Below are 17323 nucleotides of genomic sequence, written 5' to 3'. Positions count from 1 at the left end.
TGAATTTCTTGACTTTTCTGGATTTTTGACCTCGGCCTGTTTACTTCGCTTGGATTATCTTGCTGGCTTTGTCACTTTGGATTATCCTGTGCATCGAACTTGGAATGTTCTTTGGACTGCAAAACGGATTTCCCTTTTTGCATCTGGCCGTCCTTGGAACTTCTTGCTTCAAGCTTCACAGTATCAAATCACGTTCTTGTCATCAGGTGGTGCTCACACCATTTTTGGTACTACAGTCTATCTGCCCACGTGAGTCCCGGACCCCTACCTCATAGGTTCATTGCCTTTCTCTTGATCCCTCTGGTAAGACCTTTTCACATTGTTTGGTACTGTTATTTGCTTGGTACTTAATCAGTATTTTCTTGCAGCGTATTGGGGTCCCAGAGGTTTGCGGTTCCGGAGTTGACCATCTCCACCTGTGGCCTCAACGGTCGCACAGGGAGTGACTTTGAGTTCTCTCTTTGTGGCATTTGGGGACAGAGGACTCTTCTGCCTACACGACATTCAAGTCTCAACAGACTGTGAAGCCATATTGTCGTATAGGCAATGGAGGGAAATGCTGAAGATCCCATGTCCGCTATAGTCCAAGCCATCACAGTACGACGGGCAGACATGGCTGCCGCTAATACCGTCATCCACCAGCGGCTTGACCACATGCAAAGTATTAGACACGCATTGCGTCCAGACACGGAATTTGGATACACCCTCTGTCTCCCAACCCACGCCACCTCCAGCGCCCCAAAATCCTGTCCCTGTTGTATTGCCTTCCCCGTTCCCTTTAGCCGCTCCTGAAAGATACCATGGAGATACCAGCAAATTACGAACCGTTCTAAATCAGTGCAAGCTGCATTTGTTTTGTGTCGACCCCTTGCCTTGCTAGGTTCCACTACCAAGGCAGCATTCGTCCTTTCTCATCTAGCAGGTACTGCTGCTGCATGGGCCAACCCTCTTTTGGAAAGTGGTAGCCCCACCCTCTATGATTTTGACCTTCTTGTTACGGAAATGTCCAGGGTCTTCGACACCAGACATAAAGTTCAGTCGAGAGACTTGGAGCTCCTGGATCTGAATCAGGGTAAGGGTTCCCATATTGAGTACATAACTTGGTTTAACCAATTGTCCGCTGAAACATCCTGGCCCGAAAGCAAGAAGGCGGTGGTGTTCTATAGAGGTCTCAGTAATCCCATGAAAGACGCCTTGTCAGTGGTCCCTTCACTACCTACTACCTACTGCATTCCATGATTTGGTTGACCTCGCCCTCCAGGTAGATGCACGAAGATCTGAAAGAAGAGCAGAGGCTGGGTTCTCTCACTCAGTCACCCTCTCTACATCACATTCTGCATCTGACACCATCAGAACCCATGCAAATGGGGGGGGGGGGGGAATTAGAAGCCCGATTTCCCCTCTGGAAAGAGAACGTAGGAGGGTGGATAATACTTGTTACTATTGTGGTCTAGTTGGTCATTTTGTGAAGGAGTGCCCATGTCGTCCAAAGACCAAGACTCAGGGTTTTCGGACAGCTCGATATTAGAACCGGGGACGGGATCGAGATATTCTCACCATACCCCAAAGCAGATTCCTGCTTTTGGCCGCATTAGGCTTGTACAAGTACAGGCCACACTTCACCCCACATCTACTGTTACACATCCTGTCACCATTATAATAGACTCAGGGTCAACGGGTAACTGCATTGACATTGCCTTGGCTAACTCTTTAAATCTGGCTCTTTTGACCAAGACTAGACCAGAACCCGTACAGGGAGTGGATGGTACCTCTCTGGTGTCTGGCCCGATTAAACAACAAACAGCACCCATGTTAATGACAATCCAATCCACACACAAAGAAACTATAAGTTTTGACCTCATTGCCATGCCCCAGTTTGGTCTCATATTGGGAATTCCTTGGCTCCAAGAACATAACCCACTCATTGACTGGAAGTTGGGATTGGTTCATTTCGAATCAGAAATTTGTCAAAATCTCTACCTACCTACAGACACAAGCAGTGACAACCCGGCTCAAGCAATTGCTCAGTTAACCGTGTCCAACTCGCAAGAGTCATCCTCAGAACACATAGTGGGGTTGGTAGCCACGAGCATTCCCCCCGAATACCAAGATTTTGCAAATGTGTTTGATCGTGATTCTTCTGAGGTCCTACCACCACATCGCCCATATGACTGCCCCATCGATCTACTCCCTGACATCACGATACCAACAGGATGGATTGATTCCCTCTCACCGTCAGAGGAGTTAGCTCTAAAAGACTATATCCAAAAGGCCCGTCCCTGCGAATTTAAAGGCACTACAATCATTCTTGGGATTCGCAAATTTCTATAGACGTTTCATCTCGGGCTTCTCGTCCATTGTGTCTCCTCCCACTGCCCTGACCAGCCCTCATACACCCTTTTTGTGGACAGACACACACCAAAACGCATTTGAAACATTGAAGACTGCGTTCACTACGGCTCCTGTCCTTCAGCATCCTGATCCAGATCTCCTTTTTATTGTTGAGGCAGATGCCTCTTCTTTTGCTTTAGGTGCAGTCCTTTCACAGACTTGTCGCTCCTCAGGCCGCTTGCACCCGGTCGCTTTCCACTCCTGCAAGTTCACCATCCCTGAAGCACATTATACCGTGACCGAGAAGGAACTACTGGCGGTCATGGATGCTTTTCGTGTTTGGCGGCATCATCTCTTGGGTGCCAAGCATCAGGTCACGGTCTTCACGGATCACCAGAATCTGCAGGATCTAGCTTCCTTAAGATGTCTCAATAGCAGACAAGTGAGGTGGCATCTATTACTTGCGGCATTTGACTTACAGATACGTCATCGCTCTGGGTCGGCTTATGGGAAGGCCGATGCCCTGTCACGGTCTCCTGAGGGAATTTCTTTCCCTGTGTACCCTGACACGCTATTAGACCACACCAAGGTAGTTTGTCTGTGCACACCATCAATGCCCTTGTTGGATGCAGTAAGGAATTGAATTGGCTATCGCTTCATCCTAACGAGTTGTCAGAATGGAATCCGATCATTCATGATGGGCTTTCCTTTGTCTTGAATCGCTTGTTTCTGCCCACTGCAGACACTCGGACTATGGCTCTTGAGTGGTCGCATGACGCCCCTGTGAACGTTCACCCAGGTCAACAACGCACGTTAGCCCTCTTGCAGGTTTGGTGCTGGTGGCCGGGCATGAAAAGGGACGTGGACTCCTACGTCAACACGTGCTCCATATGTACTTAATGTAAGCCCCGTAGGGGACGTCCTCTGGGTTTGTTGCTTCCTCTACCGGTACCCCCTAAGCCTTGGCATACCTTGTCCATGGATTTTATTACAGATCTCCCACGAGTGCAAGGTATTGATACCATATGGGTGGTAGTAGACTTATTTTCCAAGATGGCACGATTCATCCCCTGTAAAGGTATTCCTTCTGCCCCTACCATGGCCAGAATGTTCTTTGACTCTGTGTTTTGCCTATTTGGTCTGCCTTCTGTCTTGGTGTCGGACAGGGGTTCTCAGTTTACCTCACGCTTCTGGCGAGCTTTGACCAAGCTGTTGGGTATCGATGTCCAGTATTCCTCTGCCTATCATCCAGAGACTGATGGTCAGACCGAAAGGGTCAATCGGACTTTGGAACAGTACCTACGGTGTCTGATACTTCAACAACAATCCATCTGGTTGACTACCCTCCGTCACGCTGAATTCGCTTACAACAATGCGGTTCATGCCTCCACTGGTTTCTCCCCCTTTTATGTCTTGTCTGGCCAGCATCCCCGTGTTCTGCCTATACCTGACCTTGCGGCCTCATCCAATCCGGCTGCTACTGCTTGTGTCAGGGATATGTCTGATATTCACGCCCGTACCTCGGCACACCGCCGTGAAGCTCAAGCATCCATGAAATCCCAGGCAGACAAGAAGCGTATGGTAGCTCCTGTTCTTTCAGTGGGTTCTCGTGTTTGGCTCTCTACTCGTCATTTGCGGTTGGTGGGTTGCAGGAAGCTCTTGCCCCGTTTTGTGGGTCCTTATGTAGTGTCTCGGGTGATCAACCCTGTTACTTACCGGCTTGTACTCCCGAGCTCCTGGGGGATTCACCCTGTGTTCCACGTCTCACTCCTCAAGCCTTGTCTGGATCCTTCCCGTCTTCGCGTCTCTGCTGTCCCGGTGTCCCTGTCGGCCCCGGATGTCTACGAGATCTCTGGCATTTTGGACTCTCGTATCTGCCAGGGACGCTTGCAGTACGCTTGCAGCTTGGATATGGTCCGGAGGAGTGGTCTTGGGTCCCTGCTTTTGATGTCCATGCTCCTCGCTTGGTGGCTCGCTTTCACAGGGATCATCCTTCCTGCCCACAAGGTCGCGGGCCTTTGGGGGGGCTCTGTCACACTCTCCTGGACACACACCTGACAATACTGCCACTCCTGCCCGCACTCACCATGCCCAAAACTCTAGAATCACTATAGCTCGCCCCGCTCCCTCTGCCCCATCTCATTGCCCCTTCACATCTCGGCACTCGCGTGGGTCCCCTGATGACTCGCGTGCACTTGCACACCTCAGCCGCAACAGAACGCTCTCCAGGTTGCGTCCTTTCTTGCATTGGCAGCTTCCTTGGCGCCTAGGTTATCGGCGAAACGCTACTATGCTTCCGTGTCGCATGACCAGCGCTGTATACTCACGTGACCGGGAAAACCAATCGCGTGATGCGGCAGCACATCATGTGACGGGAAGTAATGCCAGAACCGCAAGTATTTAAACATGGCTTTCAGTGGACTCGTTGCTTCACAGCTGTTCTTTGAAACCTGTTTGGCGTTACGTGTTCCTTTAGAATTTCTTGACTTTTCTGGAGTTTTGACCTCGGCCTGTTTACTTGGACTTCGCTTGGATTATCTTGCTGGCTTTGTTACTTTGGATTATCCTGTGCATCGAACTTGGACTGTTCTTTGGACTGCAAAACGGATTTCCCTTTTTGCATCTGGCCTTCCTTGGAACTTCTTGCTTCACAGTATCAAATCGCATTCTTGTCATCAGGTGGTGCTCACACCATTTTTGGGACTACAGTCTATCTGCCCACGTGAGTCCCGGACCCCTACCTCATAGGTTCATTGCCTTTCTCCTGATCCCTCTGGTAAGACCTTTTCACATTATTTGGTACTGTCATTTACTGTCATTTGCTTGGTACTTAATCAGTATTTTCTTGCAGCGGATTGGGGTCCCAGAGGTTCGCGGTTCCGGAGTTGACCATCTCCACCTGTGGCCTCAACGGTCGTACAGGGAGTGACTTTGAGTTCTCTCTGTGTGGCATTTGGGGACAGAGGACTCTTCTGCCTACACGACATTCAAGTCTCAACACCAGGGAGGAGGGTGTGCAGATGCAAAGTGCTGTGGATAGACAGGAGCTGGGAGAATCGGTGTGGGCGGTAAAGGCCCAGAAAATGCATAAGGGCCAAGGACACAAATACAGCACCTGTGAGATAAGCAAAGGAGGGAAGGAGGAGGAAACCCTTAAAGAGCTTCTGGTATTTGAAAAGATCCTGCTCAAAGCGTAGGGAGAGGGGGGGGGCTATTCCAAAGGAGGGAACACGCAGAGGAAAGTGAGCGACGCCCCCCCTGCCCTCTTTCTAGCAAAACGCTTTACACACAAGGAGTTGGTGCCAGAGGAGCGAAGTGGTCTAGAGGGAGAGTATTTAGTGAGATAAAGTTGAAGATAGTGTGGTCCCCTGGCCCAGAAAACCTAGTGGATGATGCAGAGGGATTTGAATTTAATCCGTGCTCCAACCCGGGAGCAGTGCAGGAGAGATGCAGTCCCTGGGCTGAAGGCCAAGGATAAGTCTTGCTGCCCTATTCTGTATAAGCTGAATGGGTCGCAGAGTGGAAGAAGGCAGGTTCAGGTGGAGTCTGTTACAGTAGTCCAGCCTAGAGAGAACAAGGGCTCGAGTCACATTGAGCCTCTGAGGGAAAGTTAGAAAAGGTAGAATTCCTTTGAGAAGGAAGAGCTGATAGTTGACTTCGTGGCAATGTCCGAAGTGTGAGGGAGGAAGGCTAGCGAGGAATCGAAGATGACTCCAAGGTTTCTGGCTTCAGTTGAAGGTGTAGGAGGAGAGCCCAAGGAGGAAGGCCAGAATGAGGGGAAGAAGGAGGGAGCAGGAGTATGTGGTCAAAGAGAAGACGGTTGGGTTAAGGACCCTGAACCAGAATGGTGCCAGTGCGATAGACATAAACGAAGCAATGAGAGGATGTGAAGCCAGCCAAGAGGACTTCCCACTTGGTGCCACGTTAATAGAGTGTGAGGAAGGAGAGAGAGTGGAGATGAAATGGGGGGAGATCAAGATCGCCTGCTTGATCTTTAAGTGTGTCCACTAGGTATGATGGGGGAAGACCCCTTCAAGCTCTTAGTCGATATCAACTGACTATGTTGTTACGCTCAGGTGAACAATTGTTGTTGAATATTCCCCGAACTTGCTGTGTTGCAAGGGGAGACAGAAGATTTGCTGTATAAGGCCCTAAGCTCTGGAATAGTATTCCACCAGAAATTGGTACTCTAATCTTTTTTTTTTTTTTATCAGTTTTGAATAGTACTGGAGACTCTTCTTTTTAAATAAATCGGATATCCAGATATTCTCTCTCCATGGTATTTAGCTCTCTCTGACAAACTGACCTTTCTTGTTCAATGTTCTACCGTTTCGTTGCCTTAATATTATCTGCAACTCTATGCAATTTAGATTGTCCTTGTGCACCTTTTATAAATTTTATAAATTTTATATTCATAAAAATCAAATAAAAGTGCATGTAAATCCCGTATTAAAACAGGTAAACCTTGGCTAGCATAGATATGTTTTATCAACCATATCACATCAAAGCAATTTATAAGAGCAAAATATCCAGTTTAGCAATCACATCGTATAAAAGTTCTGATGCATTACAGTCTCAATATACTTAATTATTAAACTGCAAGTGCATAAGAATATCCTATGGAAACAAGTGAGCATTAGCTGGTGTTACAATGTTTCATCAGCGTTATGATTAAAGTGCAAGTGCGTGAACATCATATTGATGGAATTATTCTTCCAAGGGTTGCCCCACATTGTGGTGATAATCCCTCCTACTAAGTGGGAATACAATATATAATCAACAAAAAGGAAGGACCTTAAACACACATTTACAAAACAAAGTGTACCCTTATTTCAAAAGACAGGATCCCTATTCACAGCCTGTACAATCAATATGGGCTGTGCACAATATGATCTATTAGGAAGTTATGTTGTTCAAACATCAAATTGTATTATTCTTTCCCAAGCACAGGTTTCAGAACATAAAAAACATGTATACACACAACATTACAATATACAATGATACAAATACTACATATCAACAACTTCTCAAGTGTGTGCTACTTGATGATACACAGTGGCAAATTAATAGTCCCTATTACACACTGTCAAAACAGCCCGACTTGTATACGTTTGTCCTAAATGGTCAAAATAACTGGACATTCCTCAGGGGCAGAAATGTATCTTGTGCTTCATGTAGATTTCCTTGCCACAGTTTGCTCACTCGTTCATACACAGGATCCCTGCATCTATGGGTACACAGAGACGTACATATCAATATATGGGCATCTACAGTCTTCTTAATAGACCTAGCCTAAACCCTAAAACACCACAAGGCTTGGTAAGTATATAATGAATTATCTACCTGGACCATAGTCTGGAGTGATGAAGATCTTCAGACTAAATGCAATTTCAAATCTTGCTCTTGACCTTACTAGCAGTATGCGTGATTCACCCTAATAGGGAACCTAGAACAAACAAGAAGTACTGTACTTGGACTTCTTCATGGTATTCAGTTACCCAAAGCATCATAAAAGGAGTGGATGAAATAGCCACTCAAATGAGCTTACCCATGTGCGCATGTGCAGCTCAACCCCGAATGGGTTAGAAATGTGAGGTCACAAGAAGATGCTTCAATGCATCTGCGTCAAGTAATCTTCAGATGCTAGGTCAAATCCCACGAAGATGGGTGTTTGAATTCTGAAAGCTGTAACACAGAACCGCTTGTCAGAAAAGCCTAGGAAGACTGGTTTCAAAAAACCAATATCACTGAAACAATAAAGGCAAGGGCACGATGCCATTACCTTACCTTACTGTGCCATTCGGGTGTATTCTAGTGAATCTTGGTAGATGCCAAAAAGGTCAGTAGTTAAGACCATGAACAATAACTTTGGGATCTCATGTGCATCATCTCCCTCTACTTGTGTGGAGTCCAAAGCCTAGGCTAGCAATGAAACAAGGGGGCGGTTTTTTAGCCTGAGGCAGCAAAAGAAAAAGATAAGGAAAAGAGGAAGGAGGTGGACGCAATAGTGTGCCTCCCCCATAGTGACTCTAATCCAACAGTATTCTAGATTACCTCTGCTAGCTGGCAAAAGAAATTAGGGATAACTCCATAGCATAACTCCAATGGGGCATACGAGTGTTATGCTTAATGGAAAAAGTCGTGGCAGTGGTGCAACAGCTTGCGTCGCTTCACTGCGCTACGTGATGGCATACGTCGGCCGTTCAAGTATTGCCGAGCAACCCAGCAGGCTAATCAATACGTGAACGGGACAGCAAACACATATTTTGGAGGCAGAATATTAACAAGCACGCCTACACTAAGCACAGAGTGGCAAATGGCCGCTCATGCCTAGCATAACTCAAATTGCTGTAAAAAAACTGTCGTGCAACAAGAATAATATCTGCTCTACCTCCGATGATGTGGGATGGTTCTTATACACTTGTGCTAAATTGCTAACACCTGTTGGATCATGAACTTGACACATACATCTTACCAGTTAAATGCAGCTGTAGCTACTGATGCCAGTAAGTGTATACCGTGCCTCATAGTCAAGAATATTTAAATATATTTAAATATACATATGTTAACAGACACTCAAGTATATTTACCCTATCATTGGATAGTCAAAATCATGGTGAGTGAGTAATGCCCAAAGAACATTTAAAATCAAACCCTAGGGGCACAATATTACTTGTGTATATTCCATAAGGGTACAGCAGTTTCACACTAGATATAAATACAAAATATCACAATACGAAATATAACATCACTTGATAAAACACCCTTTGGGGTAATACCAGCTATACTGTACTGTGCCGGAAGGGAATGCAAGACTCCACCACAAAGGAGCAAAGAGCTGCGAGATTTATTTAATATTATGCCACTCAATATTTTCATTCAGCCCTGTCACATGGCTGTTAGTCCAAATGAATCAATTTCCTGTTAATTTCTTCCTGAGATTTCCCTTTGACTTTTTTTCAGATACACCATTCAAAATCCATAAGTGAATGGCCCGCTTCACTAAGGGGGCTTTATTGATGCTATTTATTAAGCAGCTCCTGTGCTCGATCATGCAAGTCTTGCACTTTATGTTGGTCTTTGCTATGTACGTCCGTGCACATGGACATTTATTCCTATAAATTACATTATCTGTTTTGCAATTCGTGTGCTCTCTCGATGTCCATTCATGATCTAGGCCCAGATTTAGAGGTCATTTTGTGTTCATTGGCACATCACACATTCTCCGCAAGGGTGCTTTCCCACTACTTGGAGTCCCCATAACGTACGTTGTGTTGCTCTGATTGTTGATGTAATGTATATCATTTTTCATTACCCTATTCCGGATATTGGTGCTCTTTTTAAATGCTACCAAAGGAGGTGAAATACTCGTGATCTTTTTCCAATTCTTACAAATGATATTCTTCACTTTGTCAACACCTTTAACAACCTGTCCTACAAACACCAATGGATCTCATGATTATCTTTGTTTTTCTTTTCAAAAAGGGCTTCTCTGTTTTTGAAGGCACGCTTTACAGATTGATTAACAACTTTGACTGGGTAGCCTCTATTTATCAATTTGTCCATTAATATATTGGCGCCTTCCTCATAGTTGTGTCTAGTGCTGCTATTGCGCTTGAGCCGCAAAAATTGTCCGAAAGGCAAATTGTCGCGCACGTGTTTGGCATGATGGCTCTTAGAAAGCAGGAGCACATTTCTGTCTGTGCTTTTCACAAAAGGTTTTACGCTTAACTGATGGTCTTCATGGTAAATGGTGAGATCCAGATAATTGACCTCAATGGAGCTCATGGATGCAGTAAACTTTAAATATCTGTTTGGTGTATTCAGCCATGTCAGAAAGCTGTTGGCCTCATCAATGGTACCATGCCACACCACGAAAACTTCATCGATATACCTCAACCATCTCAGTATTTGGTTCTTGAAGGGATGGACAGCAGAATAAATCAGTTTGTTCCACCATATCAATTTATAACTTGGCCAGGTTAGGGGCCATGGCTGCACCCATGGCAGTGCCTCCCACTTGTATTGTAATATTGACCCAAAAATTGAAAGAAGTTGTTGCCGAGCTGTTTCCGCACACCAGAAAATGAAATAGTTGCTCACAGGATGATTATCTTCCCATTGCACCAAAGTTTCTTCGACAACTTCTACGGTGGCTCGCTGAGGGATATTTGTGTACAGAGATTGTATATCTAGACACATTAATACGTCTTTGGTAGGATCGAAATGTAATTCTTCAATGTTCAAAATGGCATCCCTGTGTCTTGAACCTACCTTTTCATTTTCATTACTAAGGGACGCAAGTAATAATCCACAAATTTTGACAAAGGTTCCAGGATGGAATTGACACCGGATACTATAGGTCTGCTGGGAGGTTTCTCGATGTCTTTATGGATTTTGGGTAAGATGTAAAAGAAAGGAGTTCTTGCTGTTTCTCTGGTAAGGTACTCTCCTTCTTGTTTGCTGATGAGCTGTAAATCCACTGCTTTATCCACTTCTCTCTTATAAGCCTGGTTAGCCTAGGACTGGGATCTTGATCAATTTTACGGTGGCTGATGTTGTCTGCTAATAATCTGTGACATTCCTCAATATAGTCTTGTTTGTCTAAGATCACAATTGCGCCTCCTTTGTCTGCTTGGCGGATGACAATTTTGTCATTTTTACCGAGGCGTCGCAAAAGATCAATTTCTTTCTGCCTCAAGTTGGAGTTTCTGGGGATGCCTTTCGTCTCAGGTTCAAGAGACTCAGTGGAATGAGCATGATGGGGTGGACAGAAACTCGAGGGGTTTCTCAGACCGCTGAAATTAGTAAGAGGTCTAGAGGGTTGATCTTTGAAAAATTCCATCCTCACAAAAGCATTAAATTCCAATATGAATTCAAATGGATTGTGATATTTTGAAATCACAAAGTTCAACCCTTTGTTGAGGGGCCGTTCACATGAGAACCCAAACTTATTGTTGATGGTCTTCTAACTACTGACCTTTTTGGCATCTACCCAGATTCACTAGAATACACCCGAGTGGCACAGTAAGGTAAGGTAATGCATCGTGCCCTTGCTTTTATTGTTTCAGTGATGTTTTTTGAAAAGTCTTCCTAGACTTTTCTGACAAGCGGTTCTGTGTTACCGCTTTCAGAATTCAAACACCTATCTTCGTGGGATTTGACCTAGCATCTGAAGATTCCTTGACCCAGATGCATTGAAACATCTTCTTGTGGCTTCACATTTCTAACCCTTTCAGGGTTGAGCTGCACATGCGCATATGTGTAAGCTCATATGGCTATTACATCCACTTCTTTTTATGATGCTTTGGGTAATTTGAATACCATGAAGTCGAAGTACATTCCTTGTTGTTTGTTGTAGGTGCCCCAGTTACCCTGCCTTTAATATAGATGGAAATATAATCAAGGTGGTAACCGAGGTAAAAACACTGGGTTTCTACCTTGATTCCACACTATCTCTCAAAAAACAAGTCAATTCCTTGGCCTCCTCCACAGCCTGCACCTGTAAATTTATCAGGGCCTGTAGACCCTACCTCTCAAACCAACTGTATCACACTAGCCAATGCTTTAATAATGTCTAAGTTGGACTATTGCAACACGCTATATGCAGGTGCCAGCAAAACCATCATAAACAAAATGCAAATATTGCAGAACAATGCTCTTAGAGCAGCCTTGGACATACCCAGTAGAGAGCATATATCTGATATCAGGAAAGACCACCACTGGTTAAAAATTAGTGATAGAATTCTCCTTAAAATGGTATCTCTCACCTATAAAGGACTGAACAATACTGCGCCCCCATGTATTTCTGCTAGATTGACCAGAGAATCCCCAGTCACCACACCAGAGCTTCTAACCATCTCTTACTAGAAACTCTCAGATTCAGACTAACCAAAGCGGGTGGAGCTAGCTTCCCTGTCAGAGCTGCTCGTGCCTGGAATGCACTTCCCACTGCATTGAGAGCTGATCAGCCCTACTCTAGATTCAGATGCAACGTGAAAAGCTGGCTCTGGACCAGTGGCGCCCATTAAACTGTTACCCTGCACTGGATCCTGGATTTCCGTTTGTAGCTATCATGATTATCCTGAAACCTGTTCTTCAGACCATCTCTCATCTTTCTTTGTGATGTACCCATATCTCGTATATATGTACTGTAAATAGCGCAATAATTATGTACTGTAACTAATGTATGTAACCAAGTTTAAATATTCTTGTCACTGCTGCACCCGGCTACCCCTGGGTTTGGAGCGCATTATCAAATAATAAACTAAACTATTAGAGCGAATCCTGCATACTGCTAGTAAAGTCAAGAGCAAGATTTTAAATTGCATTTAGTCTGAAGATATTCATCACTCCAGACTATGGTTCAGGTATGTTATTATATACTTACCAAACCTTGTGGTGTTTTAGGGTTTAGGGGTTTTAGGGTTTAGGCCAGGTCTATTAAGAAGACCGTAGATGCCCATATATTGATATGTAAGTCTCTTTGGGTACCAATAGATACAGGAATCCTTGTGTATGAACAAGTGAGGGAACTGTGGTAAGGAAATCTACATGAAGCGCAAGCTACATTTCTGCCCTGAGGAATGTCCAGTTATTTTGAACATTTAGGACAGAAACCTATATAAGTAGGGCTGTTTTGACAGTGTGTAATAGGGACTATTAATTTGCCACTATGTATCATCAACTAGCACACGCTTGAGGTTTTTGATATGTAGTAATTTTATCATTGTATTTTGTAATGGGTGTGTGTAGGTTTTTTATGTTCTGGAACCTGTGCTTGGGAAAGAATAATAAAAGGTTGATGTTCGAACAACATAACTTCCTAATAGATCATATTGTGCGCAGCCCATATTGGGCTGCGCACGATATGAATAGGGACGGCTGTGAATAGGGATCCTGTCTTTTGAACAAAGGGTATACTTTGTTTAATAAATGTGTGTTTGAGGTCCTTCCTTTTTGTTGATTATATGCATCATATTGATGCCATTAGGAATTAGCTGGTATTTTGTATTGTTTGTAATATTAAATACCAGTACCTCCAAATACCATGAACCTACTCATTTAAATAAATATAACCTTTTAATATCGACACTATAAACCCTAAGTAAGCAAAGCAAGGGCAAGAACCAGGTGTCCCCATTCCATATACCTTGTTTGGGACGACTCTTTTGTTTTGGTCCTCGACAGGATTCCGGCAGTGACTTCCGGCTTCTGTAACTACTAATTAACGTGATCCACTTGTTGTTCAAAACGTTGGACTACTCCTTCCGATTTAACTTTGCCCGACACATTGTGGCCATTATTAGTAAACGCATAATGGTTTCACCTACAGAAGGTAGATATGGCGCAGTAGTATGAACAATATTTGGATACGTGTGTGGCTACAGATTTAGAGATCGACCACGCCTTCTTTTATTGAACCACTCTCGTTCTGGACCGAGTAAGCGCTAGTGGCAGACCAAAACACTGATGCAGTTCTTTGTGACATTCCAGTATCATTCGACTCCAGAGACTCCCGACCTCTCTCTTCCCTGATGAATTTCCTAATCAATAATCCAATAACCAAGATGGGAAGAAACATGTCGGTTCTTTGATGGGTCTTCTTTTTTCTTGTCAACTAAGCTGACAATTGTTTCTTCCCAGTTGTGGGACGCCCTATTCCTAGCAGTATAGCAAGATTAACGACTAGTTGTTGAAAATTGTGTTTAAAAAAAAAAAATATATATATATATATATATATTATATTTTTTTGTGTTGAAATTCGTTTTCACGTTTATCTTTTGTCATGTCTATGCATTTTGACATTTTTGACCATTGTATTTTAGGTATGTATGAGTGCAGTATGGATGGAGTATTTGGTGATGTAAATGGGTCTGGTTCAGTTGTTTATGGCATGTTGCTTAGTTAACACTATTGTACAAATCTGAATTATATATTTTTTCTATTTTTCTACTGTTTTTATGATTGATACATTAGAAAATGTGATACATTTTTTCAATGAATTAAGATATCTATTTTTCATATATGTTATGGCAGTGAATTGAATTCTTCTTTCTCTTTCCATTGTTTGACATATGTTTTTATGTATCGCAAGAGAATAGGCTTACTGTAGGCACTGCCACTATTTGGTCTGCTACCTGTACAAGTTTATATATCCCGGCCTTCTAGTTGCTATATATATCTATATATATATATATATATATATATATATATATATATATATATATATATATATATATATATATCCATTCCATATACGACTTAACTTTAAAATGGCCCAGAATTAGTTGCAAATGGGCGCAATCGGCTTGAATTGTACTGCATGACACCCAAATCTACAAGCTTCCTAACCTTTGCTCTGAACATTTCATCCGTTTGAGATCTGCCCTGGCAAGCAGACTATATAGAAAAATGAGCGGCTTTTCTACAAATACATATACAAAAAACACAAACCAAGCACTAAATCAATTGATATGTATAGCAAGAAAAACCTAGAGGAATTTGCCTTCCAAAGGACCGTCTTTTAAAGCTGTATTCCACTTTAAAATCGATACCCAGGAAGCTCAAGTTGATTAAAATAAACTTTGTAGAGGACATCCCTGATGAGAGATCTGCAGCACAGTTCATCCCACTGCTTCAATCTGTCCAAAGGCGCATTCAGCCTTCTCTACTTACGCCCAATCTGACAAGGGCAGTCGACCCATGCATTGGAAAATGTTTAGATCAGACCCATTGTACATTAGGGATCAGCGAAAGCCGGACTGTCTAGTAGTCACCACCACAAGAAAGAGAGCAGGAACACCTTTAGCCTCTGCCGAAGCTGCTCCTGACAAGGAGAGCAAAAAGATATACACCCTATGCAGGAAAGTATTTTCCTCAGCTGCTAATCAAGTGAGGATAGCAAACACTACGCTACTGTCAGTTATAATTGCCACAAGTGGAACGAGATCTCACAGCAAATAGACTTGGTCCCTCGGTACCAGAACCCCTAAAGACACAGCTCTTATAAACAATTGATGAAGGGAGACGAGTAGCAAGCTGCATTCTTAAAAATCACTTGGATGCGGCAGACCATGCCTGGCGAATTGTGGCATAAGGTAACCTCATCAAACGTCATGTATGGCTACGTCCATCTGTTTTCAAGTTGGAGACCCAAGCCATACTTGTGAACATGCCCAATGCGTTATTTGGTAAAGCTGTCGAGGACGCACTGAAGGAGTGCTAAGGTGGAATGCGACAACCTCAAATCCCTGGGACAACTCACACACAGACGCTTTGTGCGTAGAGGAGGTTCAAATACACGCCGTTTTAGAGGATCGAACTCCAGCTGTCCTCAAGCTACAACCAGGGTGGCAGAGTTCATCCTGGGGTTCCTTACAGGGGCAGTCCTCCCAACAAAACTTTCAAAGGGGCCACAGAAGGTCCATAAGTGGAGGCAGATCCCCCTCCTCAAGAGGGGGCTCCACCCCTCCTAACCAATGACCGCCCACTACAGGTACCTCCCATGCCTCTCCAGTAGGAGGTTGTATTTCTCATTTTACCCACGCATGGAAGGGGATCACATCAGACAAGTGGGTACTTTCCACCCTGGCGGGGGCTATTGCATAGAGCTAATAAACACCAGCTTACCACCCGCCAAGACAAACTCTACAGGAAGAATGCATTCTGCTAGAAGATGTCAAAGCACTGCTACTAAAAGACGCCATAGAAATCGTCCCTGGAAAACAAGGTAAACAAGGGTATTTATTCAATGTACTTCCTTGTGTCCGAAGAAAGACCGAACAATACGCCCTCCCCCAGACTTGCGCCCTGCGAACACCTATGTCAAGCCACAAAAATTCTGCATGAGAACGCTACAGGAAAGTAATACCACTGCTAAAACAGGGGGACTACATGGCAACCTTGGACATTAAAAGATGCATACTTTCATATTTCAATGTTCCGAGCGCACAGAAGATTCTGCACTTCAAAATATTGAATCAACACTCCTAGTTCAAGGTGCTACCATTCGCTATAGCCTCCGCTTCAGGGGTATTCACCAAAGTACTAGCAGTAGTGGCAGCACACCTACGCAGAGAATCCCTGTGTACCCTTATCTGGACGTCTGGCTGATAACGGGGGGATTCCCTCAAATTTGCAAGCAAAATACCCTTGGAACAATCTTCTGTTCCAATTGGGATTCTCAATCAATGAGAACAAATAGTCTCGTTCCAAACAAAACACAACAGGTCTTAGGAGCTATCATAAAGACAGAAGAGGGATTGGTCTTCCCGTAAACGGAAAAGTGCAAAACCTACTGCTGCAAATACCTCAGTATCTAGCTGGTCGCCAAATAACTGTACGCAAAGCAAGGTGCTTGCTTGGGATGATGGCTTCATGCATTTATCTTGTTTCGCATGCTCGGTTGCTCATGCGCCTAATGCAAGAGTGGTTACAAAAACAGTGGTCTCAGGCAAGCGGTCAGTGGGACGATCTAGTGGCTGTTTCGCTAACCCTCGTTCAAGTGCTACGCTGGTGGACAAAGGAAAATCTGTTCATTGAAAAACCTTTTCACAACCCTACAGTGCAAGCGATTTGTCACAACAGACACATCACTCTCCGGATGGGGAGCCCATTACCTTCACCACACAGTGCATTGTCTGTGGACCCATATCACAGCCCAAAATCACTTAAACCTTTAAGGCTTGTCCAACATACGGCCCACCAAGCCGTTCTGTGGCCTGTTCATCCATTGCCGTTAGCACACTTTGTCCCTCCCCCCTGGGACCAAAACAGCGTTCTATTGCCTGTCCCCATGCTGGGGAAGGGGGTGGGAGCACCTCGTTGATGTCATTGCGTGACGTTCAGTAGGCACTACTCTAGCAGCCATAATGCTTTACAATCTCTCCTTTAGGCCACGTTTGGAGCCACACTGCTCCTATAACCACTGTTCCAGTTATTCACAGGTAAGGTGACTAAAGTCTGGCTCGCTTTTTTGCTTCCCCTAAAT

General features: G+C 44.2%; 1 protein-coding gene across 3 annotated transcripts in view; it reads left to right on the top strand.

Annotated features, from left to right (window-relative positions):
- Positions 1-17323, top strand: part of CASP3 (caspase 3) — a 741803-nt gene that overhangs the window by 100279 nt on the left and 624201 nt on the right. The window lies entirely within an intron of this gene.

This window comes from Ambystoma mexicanum, chromosome 6q (assembly GCF_040938575.1).
Source record: "Ambystoma mexicanum isolate Mex_15411 chromosome 6q, UKY_AmexF1_1, whole genome shotgun sequence".
NCBI classification, from domain to species: domain Eukaryota; kingdom Metazoa; phylum Chordata; class Amphibia; order Caudata; family Ambystomatidae; genus Ambystoma; species Ambystoma mexicanum.
Note: the sequence above shows the minus strand (reverse complement) of the source record. Positions and strands in the feature narration are given on the sequence as shown.